General features: G+C 46.1%; 1 protein-coding gene and 1 non-coding gene across 2 annotated transcripts in view; both read left to right on the plus strand.

Annotated features, from left to right (window-relative positions):
• LOC124616542 (neural-cadherin-like) overlaps positions 1–19,824 on the plus strand; it is a 323,640-nt gene that overhangs the window by 160,365 nt on the left and 143,451 nt on the right. The window lies entirely within an intron of this gene.
• Positions 6,913–6,985, plus strand: Trnaa-cgc. Its single transcript has one exon. It is a non-coding gene; the product is annotated as a tRNA-Ala (tRNA).

Genomic DNA, 19,824 nt, shown 5'->3' on the forward strand with positions numbered 1-19,824 from the left:
TTGATCGCAGGCAGACCGCCTTCAGTACGGGAAATGTGATTAATTGTTAATATAATAAAAAAGGAACGATTTTTTACAAGTTCAAGAAGACATACATTAGCTTCCAGGCCGAAGCGAGCAGCATTTTGTAATATGCCTGTCGTCTGTCCCTGTCTCTTTAATTTGTTAACGTATTTTTTGCAACTACCACAGTCGAGTTGTGGTTTTATTGAGAAATCACACTTCGTTACGAAATAAAACTGACCATGTGCGTAAAATTGTTCAGTTGATAAATGGAAAATGTCACTTCGAAATAATAACAGTACAAAGCTTCGCTTTATTGTATCTTTAGCACGTAAAACACTTCCCTAACGGTGCCTAAACTGATCCAGTCCTATGTTAACAGGTAAACTCGTTACACATTGATGCTAAAGTAACCATTGCTACTTTGCGTTTCCAAAGAGCTAAACACTGATCACTGAATCATTTTCAGTTTCGCTCCAAGAAACTTGCTGATAAAGGAACACGATACTGTTTCAACCATAAGTCTCGTCTCTAATACCGCACGACTTTCCGCGAAATAACTGAATTATTTGAACACGTTTCTCCTAAGAACCGGCGTAACTCTGTCACCTTTTAATTATACTGTCTAGCAAATTCTTCATATTATTTATCCGCAGCGCGGCCGCGCAGGAGCGGTCCGTGCTGAAGGCCAGCAACGACTCTCCGCACACCACAGGTGGCAAAAAATAACTTAACAGCTAGAAACCACCGGTTACTGAGGAGTAGCAGTTGCGGTTCTATAATAACCGCTCATCTGTTACTAGCAGTTATTTTAATAACTGCCCAAAAAGTTTCAAAATGGGCTGTCACGTCACACAGTTAGGCTGATGCGACGAGGCTCCGCTAATTGGTTACCTTAAGAGAGATGGTGCCTAAAGATTAAGCGACAAAAGTTATAGTCCTTCCAACAAGGAGTACATTGGGGAAAAAAATATTGTAAGGTGGAGTTAGCCCGTACGCGAGATGAGGGAAATTTAGCAGCTCGCCCTTCGCAGGCATCATGAGTTTTCCTGTCTGGGGAATTCGGTAGTAAAAATAACTTACAAATTATAAGTAACTGTTAAAAATAATTGATGTAAAAAATAATCAGCCGAGCGGTCTAAGGCGCTGCAGTCATGGACTGTGCGGCTGATCCCGGCGGAGGTTCGAGTCCTCCCTCGGGCATGGATGTGTGTGTTTGTCCTTAGGATAATTTAGGTTAAGTAGTGTGTAAACTTAGGGACTGATGACTATAGCTGTTAAGTCCCACAAGATTTCACACACATTTGAACATTTTTTGTAAAAAATAACAGTAACCGCAACGACTGATACTCCGAAATAATCGTTTGGCCTACCTCTACCGCACTCAACTCGGCACGTAAGCAGAGCTGTGGCATTGTTGATGTTGTACAGTAAGACAACGCTCCCCTTCAGCGAAATGGCGCGTTCAGCTTCGAAACTTCCCGAAGCCAGCGACAAGTGATGAGTAGGGTATTGATTGCTAAGTCATAAAGCGATGGGCGTTCTGTAAGCAATGGACCACTTTTTTTTGAAAGCATGTTGGTTTTTTTGAGAATTCTAATGCACCATATTATTCCCCACTCTTTCGGCAACAAAACCATGTTTTTCAACATAATTTCCGTTCAGTGTCACAGACTTACTCTACCTTATTGGGTGGAGGGGGGGAGGCGGCTGTATGCCCACACGGTACCACTCTATTGCTGGACATCGGAACCAATGTCTTGTTGTATCAAGAACCTCCACGTCATTCACGTACTGCTTTCTGCGGAGTGCATCTTTCTTTGGGCCAAAGAGACAGAAGTCGGAAGGCACTAGATCCGGGTTGTAGGGTGGATGATGATGAAAATTCCAGTGAAGTTTTCTGAGATCCTCTCGGATGCGGAGAGTTGGGTGAGGCCTTGCGCTGTCATGGAAAAGTTCGCTTGCATTTTTGGTGGCGACGAACACGCTGAAGTCGTTTCTTCAGTTCGCTGATTTTCACGATCAGCCTCGTAATGCATAAGCTATTCTGCACAGATGGTCGTTCGTTGCTCCTTATGCTCCGCGTAACCTAGCGGGCACTCATCATTGAATACACCAACTGGTGGACCAGTGTGTCGGCACTACCAGCAGAGAGATCCAGTTGTACAACGAGGTGCTTGACTGTGATCTGTGTGTCGCTTCAAATGTGAGTGTCCACACGTTGCAGAAGTCACAGCTGTGTCCGGGCGGCCGGCACGCCGGAGATTTGCGTGACCTTGCCGCGATAGTGACACACGCGTCTCCCAACGACTCACCGTGCTTTTGTTTCCTGACAGGTGTCCGTAAACATTCTGCAGCGCCTATGAATATCTGCGATGCTCTGGTTTTCCTCCAAAAGATCAGTGTGGTGTGTGTACTGTAAGACCTTCAGCACACACACCATCAGATTATTTGACTTGTCGCTCTAACGAAGTAGGCGGGTGTCAGCAATATGTCTCGTGGTCTTATCATGGCGTGTTTATCTTCTGCCTTTAGGTCAGACGATAGAAATGTCACTTGCACGCTTAGAGTAGCAGATTGACGGTGACAGACTTTAAGCAGAACTTGATTAATTTTCACACACATTTATCAAAATAATAACAGGCATAAAAATTACTTAACTTGGTTCTGGATGCTATTTACAATTGACAATCAGAAATTCCTTTGGTATTGGTACGTTAATCTTATTCTCACGTATATCTGTGATACCTGACAAAAGTGTCTATACATTTATCTTCATGGCTATGTACAGGATTATGGTAATCTTATTAGGCGCAGACTGAAACTTGACTATAGACGGGTACAGACAAGTGTAGAACTCGTACAGACTGGTGCAGACAAATGCAGACTGACTAATCGGAGGTCTGTACACCCGTTATAACACCTCGCGCGTTCAGGTATCACTGCGCGAGTGTGATCCGCGAGGAGAAGGTTCTTCGTTAGCAGCAATATCATTGGCTGCGTTACATATTAATACGCGGATCGGCGGAAGCAGAATTTGGTCCGTCTCTATGGCAGCGCCATCTCGTAGTGCGGAGACGGACGAGCGCTGCGCCTGCGCTGTTGTGCTTAGCGGAGCGCGTTCTAGTGGGGAAGTTGTGTACGCGCTGACTACGCGGAACTATGTACACAACAATAAGTGACAGCTCTCTGCTTGGAATGCACATCTGTAACAGACCACATTCTGAAGGCTGCGTATAGCGGCTGCCTCCTGTCGGAACGTAGTGAAACTATAGGAACTGACGCGGAAATATTCCAGCATGTCCCACAAAGCTGCGTGGGATTAGCCGAGCGGCCTCAGGCGCTGCAGTCATGGACTGTGCGGCTGATCCCGGCGGAGGTTCGAGACCTCCCTCGGGCATGGGTGTGTGTGTTTGTCCTTAGGATAATTTAGGTTAACTAGTGTGTAAGCTTAGGGACTGATGACCGTAGCTGTTAAGTCCCATAAGATTTCACACACAAATTCCGCATTTTTTGAAAGGAAATTGGCCGAGGAAAAAAACTTACGACAAGGATGGTGAATTTTTCACCCGCCTCAGTGGTGGACTGTGTTTTGAATGGATTGGTGATTGCGTGTGGAAAATGCCCCACGTGACAGCGACGAGAATGTTGCCAGGAGCGCAGCTCTTTGGTGCGGCTGGCCACTGCAGCGGCTCTGTGTGTGAGGCGCAGCTGGCCGCGACCTCTGGCCAGCTTCCGGCCGGCTCTTCCTTCCGGCATGCGGGCACTCCGCGGAATTACGCCGGATGCCCTCTACTGGCGGGGAGCCGCCGCACCCGGACTACACCCGACCACCTGCCCCGCGTCTTAAACGGCTGCCCCTACCAACCACCGCCACACCACACGAGCGAATACAGTTTGCTGCCATTATATTACCCACCACGATGTGTGTGTGTGTGTGTGTGAGTGTGAAATCTTATAGGCCCGTCCACACGCAACGATCTGTCTGCGCAACTGTCTGCGCACATCACATCTGCGCAGACAGATCGTTGCGTGTGGACAGAAGATTTGCACCAACCTGAGGTGTGTGCAAACCTGGAAGTTGGAGTTGGAGGTTTGAGCGAAACCACTCAAATCTGTGGGTTCAAACCACATCTACGCAGACAAGTTGGAGCGTGTGGACAGGAGATCGCCGCAAATCTGGCGCGAAACAGCTTTTTGCTCAGTCTAGTGTTTGTATTTGTGCGTACAGGGCATTAAAATGGTTGATACTCGTCAGTGATCTCGGGAGATTGTTAGTGAATTCATTGAAATATATAAAAACCACCCATGTTTGTGGAAGATTAAAAGTAAAGAATATAGTGACCGAGACAAAAAGACAGCACCATACAATGCTCTAATTGAAAAATTGCGGGCAGTTGACGTCTCGGCAAACAGAGAAACGGTAGTAAAAAAACAAAAAAAAAAAAAAAAAATCGTTGCGAAATGTTTACCGAAAAGAGTTATCCAAAGTTCAGAAATCTAGAAGATCTAGTGTAGGAGTAGATCAAGTATACCAGCCAACGTTATGGTATTTTGATCTGCTTGGCTTTCTTAAGGTTCGCGCTGCAAATCTCGCAGTATATTTACGTGAGAAAACTGCTTTCGCTTTAGCAGCCACTGTCTACACCATTTTGACCGCTTTCTCTGTTTCCTGCGGTTGGTCTGAATGTTTTTTGCAACACAAGTTGCGAATACAGACCACAACAGAACTTCCTCCATTTCCATATTCCAAAATAACTCAAAAAATGATTCAAATGACTCTGAGCACTATGGGACTCAACTGCTGAGGTCATTAGTCCCCTAGAACTTAGAACTAGTTAAACCTAACTAACCTAAGGACATCACAAACATCCATGCCCGAGGCAGGATTCGAACCTGCGACCGGAGCGGTCTTGCGGTTCCAGACTGCAGCGCCTTTAACCGCACGCCCACTTCGGCCGGCTCCAAAATAACTGAATTAAATTTTTGACGTTTACGGGGAGCGTAGTCGCTTGCCACTGATATTTCTTTTCTACACCGACAGATGGCGGGCGAGTAGTAGATTGGGGTCTGTGTCGTGTGAACATACCACATTTGCAGCGATCTTTTGCATGTACAGACATCTACGCCGATGTCTGCGCAGACAGATCGTTGCGTGTGGACCGGGCTTATGAGACTTAACTGCTAAGGTCATCAGTCCCTAAGCTTACACACTCCGTAACCTAAATAATCCTAAAGACAAACACACACACCCATGGCCGAGGGAGGACTCGAACCTCCGCCGGGACCAGCCGCACAGTCCAGTCGGCAAATCCCGCGCGGCCCGACCATGATATTATTACACTAGGCCTCTCGTGGCCGTTATCAGAAACCGCGGTGATTTTACAGTAAACAAGTATATTGGTGACTGAGGAGAACACATGAAATTGTAAATACACTCCGTCGCAAAAGTATTCGGACAGCACGTAACGGCGCATAATTTTGCAGTTTGCCGCATGGACAAATACAGAAATTGCACTTTGTAATGTATTTGGGACTCTGGGTACGATGTCGCAACGTGAAACACACGTCAAATACGAAGAGTTGTATGTTGGACATGTTGTCTGTTACGTAATATTTCCTGCAAACGGCATGGCAAGCTGCAACAAAAGTATTCGGACAAAGGCGGACAACGTGAGAGAGTAGTTCATTCCGAGACTCACAGAGGGTGAAGCGACTGCAGTGTGTCCGACATTTCCGCGAGACGATAGCGATGATTAGTAAACACGTTTCGCGAGCCTGTGCAGGTCGACGATGGAACGCAAAGGGAAGTGTTCTACGTTCGAGCAAAGGCAACTTGTCGTTTATCATCACGCGAAGGGTTAAAATGGCTCTGAGCACTATGGGACTTAACTGCTGAGGTCATCAGTCCCCTAGAACTTAGAACTACTTAAACCTAACTAACCTAAAGACATCACACACATCCATGCCCGAGGCAGGATTCGAACCTGCGACCGTAGCGGTCGCGCGGGTCCAGACTGTAGCGGCCTTTCCCCCCGTATCGCCAGTCTGCGCATGGTTGTCTGTGTGTCGAGGATTCTCCGAATACAGCCGTCCCCTCCTCCCTCCTCGTGCAATCCGTTCGCGCACGCGAAGGCGCATACAGGAACATCTTTGTATCTGTTCCCTGAAGTTGAGTAACAGTGAACCATGTCGCTTTCGTCAGTGTATCTGCTGGTAACATGCGTCGTTTGACCATCGCACACAGTCCAATGTGGACGATATAGTAATAAGGACCCCGAGCCAAGCGTAACAACTGTAAGAATTGAAGCACAAGTCGCTAGATCCGGATGGAACCCTAATTCGGTATTGCAAAGAGGACTCTTTATCGTTGGCTCCCTTACTTAGCTTTCATTTATCGCGAAGTACCAAGCGACTGGAAAAAAAGCACCGGTGACTCCTGAGCATGAAAAGGGTGAAGGAACGGACCCAACGTGCTTAACATCGGTCTGCAGCTGAATTCTTTTACATATTCTGAGTTCCAATATAATAAATTTCCTGTTGTTGTTGTTGTTGTTGTTGTTGTTGTCTTCAGTCCTGAGACTGGTTTGATGCAGCTCTCCATGCTACTGTATCCTGTGCAAGCTTCTTCATCTCCCAGTACCTACTGCAGCCTACATCCTTCTGAATCTGCTTAGTGTATTCATCTCTTGGTCTCCCTCTACGATTTTTACCCTCCACGCTGCCCTCCAGTCCCTTGATGCCTCAGAACATGTCCTACCAACCGATCCCTTCTTCTAGTCATGTTGTGCCACAAACTCCTCTTCTCCCCAATTCTATTCTATACCTCCTCACTAGTTAATTGATCTACCCAGCATTCTTCTGTAGCACCACATTTCGAAAGCTTCTATTCTCTTCTTGTCCAAACCGAGCGAGGTGGCGCAGTGGTTAGCACACTGGACTCGCATTCGGGAGGACGACGGTTCAATCCCGTCTCCTGCCATCCTGATTTAGGTTTTCCGTGATTTCCCTAAATAGCTTCAGGCAAATGCCGGGATGGTTCCTTTGAAAGGGCACGGCCGATTTCCTTCCCCATCCTTCCCTCACCCGAGCTTGCGCTCCGTCTCTAATGACCTCGTTGTCGACGGGACGTTAAACACTAATCTCCTCCTCCTCTTCTTGTCCAAACTATTACCGTCCACGTTTCACTTCCATACATGGCTACACTCCATACAAGTACTTTCAGAAACGACTTCCTGACATTTAAATCTATACTCGATGTTAACAAACTTTTCCTCTTCAGGAACGCTTTCCTTGCCATTGCCAGTCTACATTTTATATCGTCTCTACTTCCTAGAAACCGAAAAGCTTATGTCCACCAATGTCATTGTTATGTCATGCCATACCAGTCAGTAAGCGCTTGTGTTGTGGTAGAACTGCGTCAGAAAAGTGCAGCGGCTTGTGCCGCCGTATCGCCAGTCTGCGCATGGTTGTCTGTGTGTTGAGGATTCTCCGAATACACCCGTAGATATTCGGGAACTCTAATGCTTATGTCCACCAATCAACACGGTTCTAGAAAGCCTCGTTCGTTCGAAACTTAGCCTACCCTTATCTCAAATGATATACTGCGAAATGGGAATGAACGGCAACTGGCGGAATCCATATTTCTAGATTTCAGAAAACCAGCTAACATACTGCTCGCCCCGATGCGGACTGTTAACGAAGGTACAAGGGTACGGAATAGGTTCCTAGAGATGTGAGTGGATCGAAGACTTCGTAGGTAACAGAACCTTTTGTTCTCGAAGCCGAGTGTTCGCCAGAGACAAGGATATTGTCAGCTGTGCCGCAAGGAACTGTGTTAGGACCTCTGTTACTTTCTAAATACATAGGGCCGGCCGCAGTGGCCGGGCGGTTCTAGACGCTTCAGTCCGGAAACGCGCGACTGCTACGGTCGGAGGTTCGAATCCTGCCTCGGGCGAGGATGTGTGTGGTGTCCTTAGGTTAGTTAGGTTTAAGTAGTTCTAAGTTCTAGGGGACTGATGACCTCAGATGTTAAGTCCCATAGTGCTCAGAGCCATTTGAACCATTTTTTTCTATACACATAAGTGATCCAACGAACAGGATGGGTAGCAATCTGCGGCAGTTTCCTGATTATACTATGGTGTAGGAGAAGGTGCCGGAGGAGGATACAAGATGACTCGAACAAAACTTCTAGCTGAGTAGGTAGAACAGATCCGTAATGTTTAGAGACAGCATTCGTTGTTTGCTGTTTGACACAGTCACGTCGTTTAAATATCTTGGCTTATCGTTGCAATGCCACATGAAGTGGGACGAGTATGTGAGGATTGTGGTAGGAAAGGCGAATGGTCGACTTCGGTTTATTGGGAGAATTCTAGATAAGTGGTTCATCTGTAGAGGAGACCGCTTATAGGTCGCTAGTGCAACCTGTTCATGAGTACTGCTTGAGGGTATGGGATCCGCATCCGGACGGATTAAAGGAAGACATCGAAGAAATTCAGAGGCGGGCTGCTAGACTTGTTACTGGTAGGTTCGAACAACATGCAAGTGTTACGGAGATAATTCTGAAACTCAAATGGGAAGCCCTGAAAGGAACGCGATGTTCATTTCGAGGAACACTATTGAGATAATTAAGAGAAACGGCATTTGAAGCTGATTGCAGTACGATTCTACTGCTGCCGACATACATTTCGCGTGATGACCTCAAAGGCAAGATACGAGAAATTAGGGCTCATTTGGAGGCTCTATTTGCGAGTGGAACCGTCGGTGGCTGTGGAATATGTATGTAGATAAGCGTTAGATATACTAGGTGCTTATTTGTCGGCTGCACCGGCCGAAGGTCGTCGCTGATCGAGGAAACGAGTTCCTGTCTGAACAATAATTTGAATCAAGCGCGGCGGCTGTTTGTGCAGCGCCGTTTTGCCAGAGTACAAAGGGCAGGCAGGCGCAGCCCGCTGCCTTTGGCCCTGCTGCCGGCTCGCTGCTCAGGAGTGCCGCGAGATCAAAGACGCCGCCTCCGGGACACGGTGCCCGCCTCCGCTGCCGTCTGCGTCTCTATAATCGCGCCATTCCATTCGCACTGCTCCGCTAATCGCGAACCCGCTAATGGAGAGGCCAACCCACGTCTTCGAGAACAACGTCACCGGATTACAGCGACAGCTTAATCCGCTGCGACGCCAGCTATGGTAGTGCAGCAGTGGGCGCTGGGTCCGCGTCAACACACACAACCGCCGCACCCACTGTTCTGTTGTTGGCACACTCGGAACAGGGCTCCGGGGCGACAGAACCGACCAGTTGACGAAAAAGGAGTACTCATTTCTCTCTTGTGATAAGTGGGCTCATCGTACAAACATAAGACAAGAATGCACGACCGCTACACTGCCCCGCTCTCTCTCTCTCTCTCTCTCTCTCTCTCTCTCTCTCTCTCTCTCTCTCTCTCTCTCCCTCCCTCCCCTCCCCCCTCCCTCCCTCCCTCACCCAATCCCCCCCCCTCTACCCCGCCCCCAAGGTGTCGCAGGGATTAAATCTCTCTAAGTGGATCTCTTGTTTCGCTGGTCCATATTTGCGTAAAGCGATACGGGATTGTAGGTCCGCCTTGATGCAAAATATCGTCGATGAAGAAACAATACCGCGGAATTAGTAAAGCACGAACTTTTTAAGAGAAAAGAAACTGTCCATTATACCTGATACTTTATATTTTCATAGGGACGCTAAATTTGCATTGTAGCACTACAGTGAAATATCTGACCATACTAAAAAGTGACCGAGCGAGGTGGCGCAGTGGTTAGCACACTGGACTCGCATTCGGGAGGACGACGGTTCAATCCCGTCTCCGACCATCCTGATTTAGGTTTTCCGTGATTTCCCTAAATCGTTTCAGGCGAATGCCGAGATGGTTCCTTTGAAAGGGCACGGCCGATTTCCTTCCCAATCCTTCCTTAACCCGAGCTTGCGCTCCGTCTCTAATGACCTCGTTGTCGACGGGACGTTAAACACTAACCACCACCACCACCAAAAAGTGAAAAAAAAAGAAAATGTTCTTTAGAAAGCTTAATCATGGTAGATACGTGGAACTCTCACGGTATTTGTGGTAGAGTATGTTACATTTGCGGTATTTGTTTGTCAGAGTCTCCTATACCGCCTGCCGATGTGACCGGGTGGCCGAGCGGTTTCTAGGCGCTACAGTCCGGAACCGCACGACCGCTACGGTCGTAGATTCGAATCCTGCCTCGGGCATCGATGTGTGTGATGTCCTTAGGTTAGTTAGGTTTAAGTAGTTCTAAGTTCTAGGAGACTGATGACCTCAGAAGTTAAGTCCCATGGTGCTCAGAGCCATTTTTCTCCTATATCACTTAGCGCAGTTACGTTGTCGAAAACCATTATCTTCATTGGGTTTCATTATTCGAAAATATGAAAATTAACATCGTTAAAGTACTTAAGTAAAACCGTTATTATATGTTGTACCGTTTTGATTCCAGGTACATAAAATGTTCAAATGTGTGTGAAATCTTATGGGACTTAACTGCTAAGGTCATCAGTCCCTAAGCTTACGCACTACTTAAACTAAATTATCCTAAGGACAAACACACACACACACACCCAAGCCCGAGGGAGGACTTGAACCTCCGCCGGGACCAGCTGCTCAGTCCATGACGTTCCAGGTACATGTGCGAAACATCTTATAGTAAGTCTTATTTAATAGCATTGCATATTTTTATTCTTGTTGTGACTTTTTGGCATAGAGCGTGTCATCTGCAAAGGCGTGAGTGGCTGCCATCAACAAGAACGAACATATGAAGCTAAAAGCGTCCGTGTTATGAAAATGAAATTTGCGGCTGTATTGTGAGACAATTTTGTAGGTCATTAAGTTGTAACGCAGTCTATCCTTTACGAACGTTACTTAGTGGACGTTAGCTGCTTCGAAACTAAAGGAAAGGCATAGATTTTACTTTTGGTGGCAGTTACAAAATTATGCAGTTTTGTTACTGTCTTGTCTAGCGAGATGTATTGCGAGAATTTTTAAAACTACAACGGGAGGGGATAATTATGCGCGTGGAATATATGGAGGACTTATTTCAATAGTGGTACAAGTCCATTTTTGTTCATTTTGAGATACAAAGTCCTAAAGTTAAATGAGCGCTGAAAAATCTGCAGTTGAGACACCAGAAATATTCGAGCATATGGATTCTTGCTAGAGATGAACCTTTCTTTCTGTTTGTTTGGCTCATTAATTTCAGAAGCATTATAGACAGAAAAGTGGAGGTACCGGACTTGTACCACTATTGAAATAAGTCCTCCATGTATGTAGTGTGTGTGTGTGTGTGTGTGTGTGTTTCACTTCTGTTGTGTGTCATGTGTCAACTCTGTTAAACCAGTAAAGGACGTGTTTGTGCAGAGCGATGTGTGTTTTTTTACTGCGTTCTTGGCTGCCCGCTAGAGCCTTTTGCAGGCAATAGTATTCTTCTAACGTTATTTTGCCGTGTAAACTAATGGTGTTGTCGGAATTTGTAAACTTGTTTCGATATTTGTGAGGTAGTGGTTTCCATTTATTACGTGTTTTGTGAATGTGGAATGTGAGCTGCCACTCTAAAGTGCGCCCATGTTTTCTGTGTACTTTGCTCGGATATACCTTGATGTTTATCCTGTGCAATGGGATTTATATATGTTAGTGTGTACCATTTTCCTGTTTTTATGACGTGTGATGTGTCTGTTGTGTTTGTGCTCTGCCGGTGTTTTCAGACTTTTTATTTGTGCACTTGTCTGAGTGGCATGTGTCACTTTGTAAACCTTTTAAAATATGGTTAGTTTGTTTATGGTGTCCCTTATGTATTCATTTTCAACAGCAATTGGATTGTCTTTAGTTCATGAGTGTAATTTTGAGGTTTGACAGGTGTTTAGTGTAACCTGCATAGCATGTGTGCGTAACTGGCACATTCATATGCTGCTGGGTGGTCGAACGTGTTACGAATAACAGCGCTGTAGGCTGTGGGTTTTCTGTAGGTGGAAAATTTGTGTGTGTTGTTCTTAGCATAAGTTAGTTTAAGTAGTGTGTAAGTCTAGGGACCGATGACCTAAGCAGTTTGGTCCCTTGGAAATTTAAACATTTGAACATTTTTGATGCCTGGCAATAACTAGTAGGACAATAATTATTAACATTGTTTTGTATTTTATATCCAGGTGGGCCTGGAATCTAGTGGCGATACTGTGAAACATAAACACTAATGAGGGGACTAATAGTAGTAGTGAAAGACTATCTGCGTAGTTATATCTAACAGTACCAGATAAGAACTAATAATAACAACAATACTGCCTCTACTACCAATATTACTACTACAGTAAAACCGACAAAGCTTGTTTAGACATGCCGCCACGTTTGAGTCAGAGGACAAGCAATCGCGACCTTAGAAAATGTAAATTTCATCAATAATATGAGCTACTAGGAGCGAAAAGTTCAGGTAAATTGCCACGGCGAGGGACTTTGAGAAATAGTGATGGGAAAGAAGGGTACTTGTTTGTAATACCCTACTTTACATCATCCTCGAATGGCGTGTCTGCTCAAAGCGACCGCTTTGTTTTTTCCTGTGCACGTCGAGCCCAATTAAAAGTTTCTGGAGAGCTCTTACGGGCGTTCACATTGTTTGTTCACGTTTTCCTGTCTACTGTTTCTGACAATTTCTAACTGTTGACAACTAGAGTACCAGCTCCGACACAGCACTGTGGCGGGTAAGCGAAGACATGTTCTTTCAAATAAGCCTTAGTGTGACGCCGTTGGAAACACATGGGGCAGTTGACTATTAGGCTAGCTGATGTTCAGGACAACCTTAGAGTTTGCTCATCACAACCTCTTCTCCATTTTCTGTTTGATCTTTCTTACTGCTTAGCACGTTTAATGGTTTGTTCAGGTCAAGACGATGTTACACTGAAGTAAGAGTTAAATATAACAGTCTTTTTTTGTATGTATGATACAGCAACAGAGGAAACAACGTACAATCCAAAGCTGCATTGCTTGCAACAACACCGCGACAGCTTTTCCCACTTTGCTTTGCCGTTCAGTGCAAAGATGTAACAAACAGAGTCGCGCGCGAATAGTCGAGCGGTCTGAGGCGCTGCAGTCATGGACTGTGCGGCTGGTCCCGGCGGAGGTTCGAGTCCTCCCTCGGTCATGAGTGTGTGTGTAAGTCCTTAGGATAATTTAGGTTAAGTAGTGTGTAAGCATAGGGACTGATGACCTTGTCAGTTAAGTCCCATAAGATTTCACACACATTTGAACATTTTTTTGTAACAGAACAAGAAACGCAAAATATTCTGTTTATTTTCGTTGCGTTGCCTCGCTTGGCATGAAGAGAGTGGCTCCATCTGTATTTCCTAAGACAAAATAAAATGTGCGTATGGCTACGGCATCCCGTCAGGTTAGGGTGACCGAAAGTACTCTATAATAGAGTACAAGTACTCTTTTTCGTCTTCTTCTCTACGTACTCTACAAAAAATGTGTGTGAAATCTTATGGGACTTAACTGCTAAGGTCATCAGTCCCTAAGCTTACACAGTACTTAATCTAAATAATGCTAGCGACAAACACATACACCCATGCCCGAGGGAGGACTCGAACCTCCGCCGGGATCAGCCGCACAGTCCATGACTGCAGCGCCTCAGACCGCTCGGCTAATCCTTGTGCCGCCGTACTCTACAATTTCTCTTTATTTACACATGCTGTACTCGTTTTGAATTTCTCTGTCTCGCATAATCTAAAATGCTTTGAGTTCAAAGTTGGCAGCACTAACGTCTGTTTATGATTTATCGCGATACAGTGTGGCAAATGTGTGGTACACCAGTTCTCTTCGTGTACCCAGGATGAGACCATTCCGTTAATTGCAGGGAAAAGCTGTCTATGTTACAATGGAGATGCCTTTATGGAGCAGACGCCAACTTGCAACGCGGCCCCCACCACTGTCTAGCCGTCGTACACTATGCTTGTGCTCTTACCGCATGCACTATCTCGCCAGTAGAAATCGGCGTCGACCCACTGCCTGTTCAGAGGATTTGAGGCTGAGGGTGGGGGTCAGTTACCTCCTGGAGAGGATATATTGCGAGGCCAGAGAATATCGGCAGCAGAGCCGGTGCGTCAGCAACCCCGGCGGATCAAACCGGGGTTCTCTCGCTGTGAGGTCACCAGCTGCAGCCCCGTCCCCCCAGTAATCCTGGGTGGTCTGGGGCGTTGCGTTAGGTCCGGGCAGGGGAGGGTTTCACGTCGGACGCTGAGTCAGAGCTGGCGGGTCGGCTTGCACATCGATCAGCTGGCTTTGCTGCTATTGCTACTGCTGACTCTGCTGCTGCTGCTGCAGGGGCGCCCTACCACAACCTTCGCTGACTGCTGTGGAAGAACATACAGCTTGCTAGAAGCGCTGAATAATAACGCTGGTAGATAAAATGTAACACCAAAACTCCCCAAAACCCACAAATTATGGTTTTATTAAACTACACTGCCAGAGAAAAGTAGTACATCCTTTCAGAGATTTCCAATTCACTCAAGGTTTATTGTCGTAATGGTGCACGTGCAGTACATAAAATGATTACAGTTACAGACCAATAGCACAATCGGTTCTCATGTGCCAGGTATCAACTCACGCTGCAACATGGTTATATGACACTCATTGAAGTATATGAAACAAAACTTTGAGGTTCGCCGATGACATTGTAATTCTGTCAGAGACAGCAAAGGATCTGGAAGAGCAGCTGAACGGAATGGACAGTGTCTTGAAAGCAGGATATAAGATGAACATCAACAAAAGCAAAACGAGAATAATGGAACGTAGTCGAATTAAATCAGGTGATGCTGAGGGAATTAGATTAGGGAATGCGACACTTGAGGTAGTAGATGTGTTTTGCTATTTGGGGAGCAAAATAACTGATTATGGTCGAAGTGGAGAGGATATAAAATGTAGACTGGGAATGGCAAGGAAAGCGTTTCCGAAGAAGAGAAATTTGTTAACATCGAGTATAGATTTAAATGTCAGGAAGTCATTTCTGAAAGTATTTGTATGGGGTGTAGCCGTGTATGGAAGTGAAACATGGGCGATAAATAGTTTGGACAAGAAGAGAATAGAAGTTTTCGAAATGTGGTGCTACAGTAGAATACTGAAGATTAGATGGACAGATCACTAATGAGGAGGTATTGAATAGAATTGGGGAATAGAGAAATTTGTGGCACAACGTGACTAGAAGAAGGGATCGGTTGGTAGGACATGTTCTGAGGCGTCAAGGGATGACCAATTTAGTATTGGAGGGCTGCGCGGAGGGTAAAAATCGTAGAGGGAGACGAAGAGAAGAATGCACTAAGCAGATTCAGAAGGATGTAGTTTGCAGTTGGTACTGGGAGTTGATGAAGCTTGCACAGGATAGAGTAGCATGGAGAGCTCCATCAAACCAGTCGCTGGACTGAAGACCACAACAACAAACAACAACAACGTAAATTAGTTACAAACTACGGCGTGCACACACTTTATTCAACATGTGAACATCACTACAGATATTCGGATTTAGATTGTGACGTGTACGACATGCCTGCCATCATTGGCGATGGCGATGATGTGGCGCATACGAATAGCGAAATTCTGCATGACCCGCTGGAGTGTCGGAATATCGATGCTGTCGGTGACCTCCTGAATGGCTGTTTTCAGCTCAGCAATGGTTTTGTGGTTTTTTGTACACTTCGTCTTTAATATAGCCACACAAAAAGGAGTCGCCTGAGTTCGGATCCGGAGAATATGGCGGCCAATCGAGGCCCGTGCCAGTGGTCTCTGGATACCCCATTGCCACTGCTGGCGTTGCAATACGACAATCCTGACCGGTGTCTGTGCGGCGTGGACGTCCAGAACCTCATCTACAGGCGTGAGAATGTTCCCGTGACCACTGATACCAGCATAGCTGCACAACTGACGCAGCGCGTCTAACCTGTGTGGAAATTCTCCGTAAGGACCATCCCGCCTCTGGGAAGCAAGAATGAGTCTCCGTGACATGGTTGCCTTGTTACTTCACACGTTTGCACTACACTGTGCCTTCTGGCTGCGAGCATTCGGTATTAGAGGGTAGACACATATGCCGCGTCGGTAACTATGCCATTGCGCTGTTTTGGCGGACGACGTTCAAACCGTTATCAGTGCATCTACTATTCGCCAAGCATCGAATCAAAATCGACGTCTTCTTTCCAGGTGTCCTAATTCTTTTTTCTGGCAGTGTATTTCACTGCTATTACGATGTATGATTTTGAGTGTGGCTCAGGGAAGTGTGTCGGGAGCCCTGCTGCCCATGTTGTCTATTAATGACATTGTGGGTAATATTAATAGTAACCTCATGCTTTTTACAGATGATACTGTTATCAGTAATGAAGTGCTGTTTGAAAGAAGGTGCACAAATATTCGGTCACATCCTGATATAATTTCAATGTGGTGCACTGATTGGCAGCTTACTCTAAATGTTCAGAAATGTGCAATTGCGCACTTCATAAATCAATCCTGTGACTATAATATGTTCAAAATATGTGTGAATTCCTAAGGGAATTCAACTGTTGAGGTCATCGGTCGCTAGACTTACACACTACACACTTAACTTATGATAAAAACAACACACACACACACACACACACACACACACAGCCATTCCCGACGAGTCGGGAGGGGCCGCGCAATCCATGACATGGCGCTTGTAACCGCGCTGCCACTCCGTACGGCTATATTATCAGTGAGTTGGAATCGGCCAGCTGATACAAATTTATCGGTGTAAAACTTGTAGGGATATGAAGTGGAATGATCACATAGGCTCAACTACGGCTAAAGCAGGTGGTGAACTTCGGTTTATTGATAAAATACTGGGGAAGTACAATCAGTCTACAAAGGGAATTGTTTACGAATCACTTGGGCGACCCATTCTAGAATATTACTCAACCCGTACCAAATAGGAATAACAGGCGATACTGAACGTATAGATAGAAAGGCAGCACGACTGACCAGAGATTTGTTTGACCCGTGGGAGAGTGTCAGAGATACGCTGAAGAAACTGAAGTGGCAAAATATATGTGAATGGGGCGGGAGGAAACCGTAATAACCGGTACAGTGGAACGTACCGTCTGCCATTCACTTCACAGTGGTTTGCAGAGTGTAGATCTAGATAGATACGTGTCCGAAATACGTAATCAGAGAGCCAGTGGGAATTAGTTGCATGTTATTGCTCCGTATCAGTGCCCCACCGTTAAAGTTTACTTATGTAAAATAAGGTTGTCTCCTGTTATTAGGTCTGCTATAATGGCGCTCTTAACCCAACACTAATTTTGTATTTATTTTCTGCAGTTATCTGTATTATCAGTAACAACTTTTGTCATTGCCGAACGACGGCATTGTAAATACTTGCACAGTTTTTTAAAATTTTTGTCATTTTACTTATGTAAAATTATCTAGAGATCTTTAGGTCTGCCGGTCGGAGTGGCCGAGCGGTTCTAGGCGCTACAGTCTGGAACCGCGCGACCGCTACGGTCGCAGGTTCGAATCCTGCCTCGGGCATGGATGTGTGTGATGTCCTTAGGTTAGTTAGGTTTAATTAGTTCTAAGTTCTAGGCGACTGACGACCTCGCATAGTGCTCAGAGCCATTTGAACCGGTTTTGAACTCCTGTCGTAATCGCGAATGGTTCGCGGGAACGAGTGTTTGATAACCCTCTACGTGAGTTCGAGACTCTCTGGTTATACCTTCAAGAGCTTTTCACGAGATATGCATAGAAGGAAGCAATAGATTGACTGACTTTCCTATGAACGTATGCTCTCCGAGCTCTAACAGTAAGCTGCACTTTGGCGTAGATGGCCTCTCTTGCAGCGTCTGCGAATGGAGTTGGCTGAGCATCTCCATGACGCTTTTGCACTTACTTAATACCAGAATTGGGGAGCACATTGACATCGACTGGAAGAAGGAACAGGATGATAGGACATCTTTTAAGACACCGGGCAATAACTTGCACGGTACTAGAGACAGCTGTAGATATAAAACTTCTAGACAACTACAGATAATAGAATACAAAGGACAAATACTCTGAGATGAACAACTTGGCACAGAACAGGAAATAGTAGAGTTCTGAATTAACCGCTCAGAAGACAGGCGAACAAAAAGATAAAAATATTTAGTGGGCAGCAGTTGTCTGCACCGCAGCGGGAGCGAGGCGTTCGCATAGTATTCCACACCAGCTTCTTCGTGTGGTGTGGAAATTGCGGAGACGGCCACTTTAAAATTCTGCAGGAATGGCCTCTGGGAGAAATGTTTGCTCTTTGCCATTATCTGTGCCTCGGCGAGAACACGTAGCAGCGTGTGCTGTTTTTAATTTCGCGGAGCGCCCGTCCGCGGTGGTGGTCCTTTAAGGGCCGGATGCGCGTTCTCGCGGATCTCGCCAGCTGGGAGGCAGCAGGCATCAACTCGAGCCTTGGCGCTTACAGTTTGCTGGGGGTGAGCGGGAAGGGATTTGCCACCTGGCAAACTCACTCAGCTATAAGGCCGATTCACACTGGACGTCAGCGGAACGGGAGGAGAAATCTGAATACTGCGCGAATCCACCGACAGGCCAAATGGAAACCCACAATGAGGCCCCGTTGAAACTGTGTCAGGTGCTGATAACGCTCTCTCACACGCGTATGTCGCATCTCAGTCACCCTCAAATCGAAGTGCCTTCGCTCCAGACAGGAGGTCAACACGGCAACGGAACGTCAGTCCTGTACCGAACGTTGAAAGCGATGTTAAGTCCTTTAAAAGATACAAAATGAGTAAGTTATTGCTTACAAGAAAAGTAACGCAACCAGAAGACACGGTAGCATGTCAGTCTAACTTTGAACACGTAGACCCATGGACGCGTGTGTAAGTCATTAAGAATTGTAATTCTCTGTGACAGGTAGAAGGGCGACAAGAATACATTAGTGATTTACGTATTTAGTGATCTTACCAGGCCTCGAAGGGTAAGTAACAGCGTCAGATGTTGAATGATCATTATGGAGGAAACTGAGATGCGGCATACGCGTTTGAGACAGCGTTATCAGTACCTGACACAGTTTGAACGGGGCCTCATTGTGAGATTCAATTTGGCCTGTCGGTGGAGTCGCGCAGTATTCAGATTTCTAGGGAATTCGGTTGTAGCAAGTGCACCCGATTTTTGACTGCATGGGAACTTGACGGCAGAGATCCTGCAGGATCGTTCAAAGGACTATAGCAGTGAACACGATAAATGAGATTTTCCCACATGATCCCGGGGCTTGCGAGGATAAAAATGTTCGTGTTTTTCCGGTATTTGCGAGCACTTTTACTAGTTCGCAGGCACATCGTTGATACTATACTATTGGCCATTAAAATTGCTACACCACGAAGATGACGTGCTACAGACGCGAAATTTAACCGACAGGAAGAAGATGCTGTGATATGCAAATGATTAGCTTTTCAGAGCATTCACACAAGGTTGGCGCCGGTGGCGACACCTACAACGTACTGACATGAAGAAAGTTTCCAACTGATTTCTCATACACACAAACAGCAGTTGACCGGTGTTGCCTGGTGAAACGTTGTTGTGGTGCCTCGTGTAAGGAGGCAAAATGCGTACCATCACATTTCCGACTTTGATAAAGGTCGGATTGTAGCCTACCGTGATTGCGGTTTATCGTATCGCGACATTGGTGCTCGCGTTGGTCGAGATCCAATGACTGTTAGCAGAATCGGTGCGTTCAGGAGGGTAATACAGAACGCCGTGCTGGATACTAACGGCCTCGTATCACTAGCAGTCGAGATGACAGGCATCTTATCCGCATG

This window comes from Schistocerca americana, chromosome 5 (genome assembly GCF_021461395.2).
Source record: "Schistocerca americana isolate TAMUIC-IGC-003095 chromosome 5, iqSchAmer2.1, whole genome shotgun sequence".
NCBI classification, from domain to species: domain Eukaryota; kingdom Metazoa; phylum Arthropoda; class Insecta; order Orthoptera; family Acrididae; genus Schistocerca; species Schistocerca americana.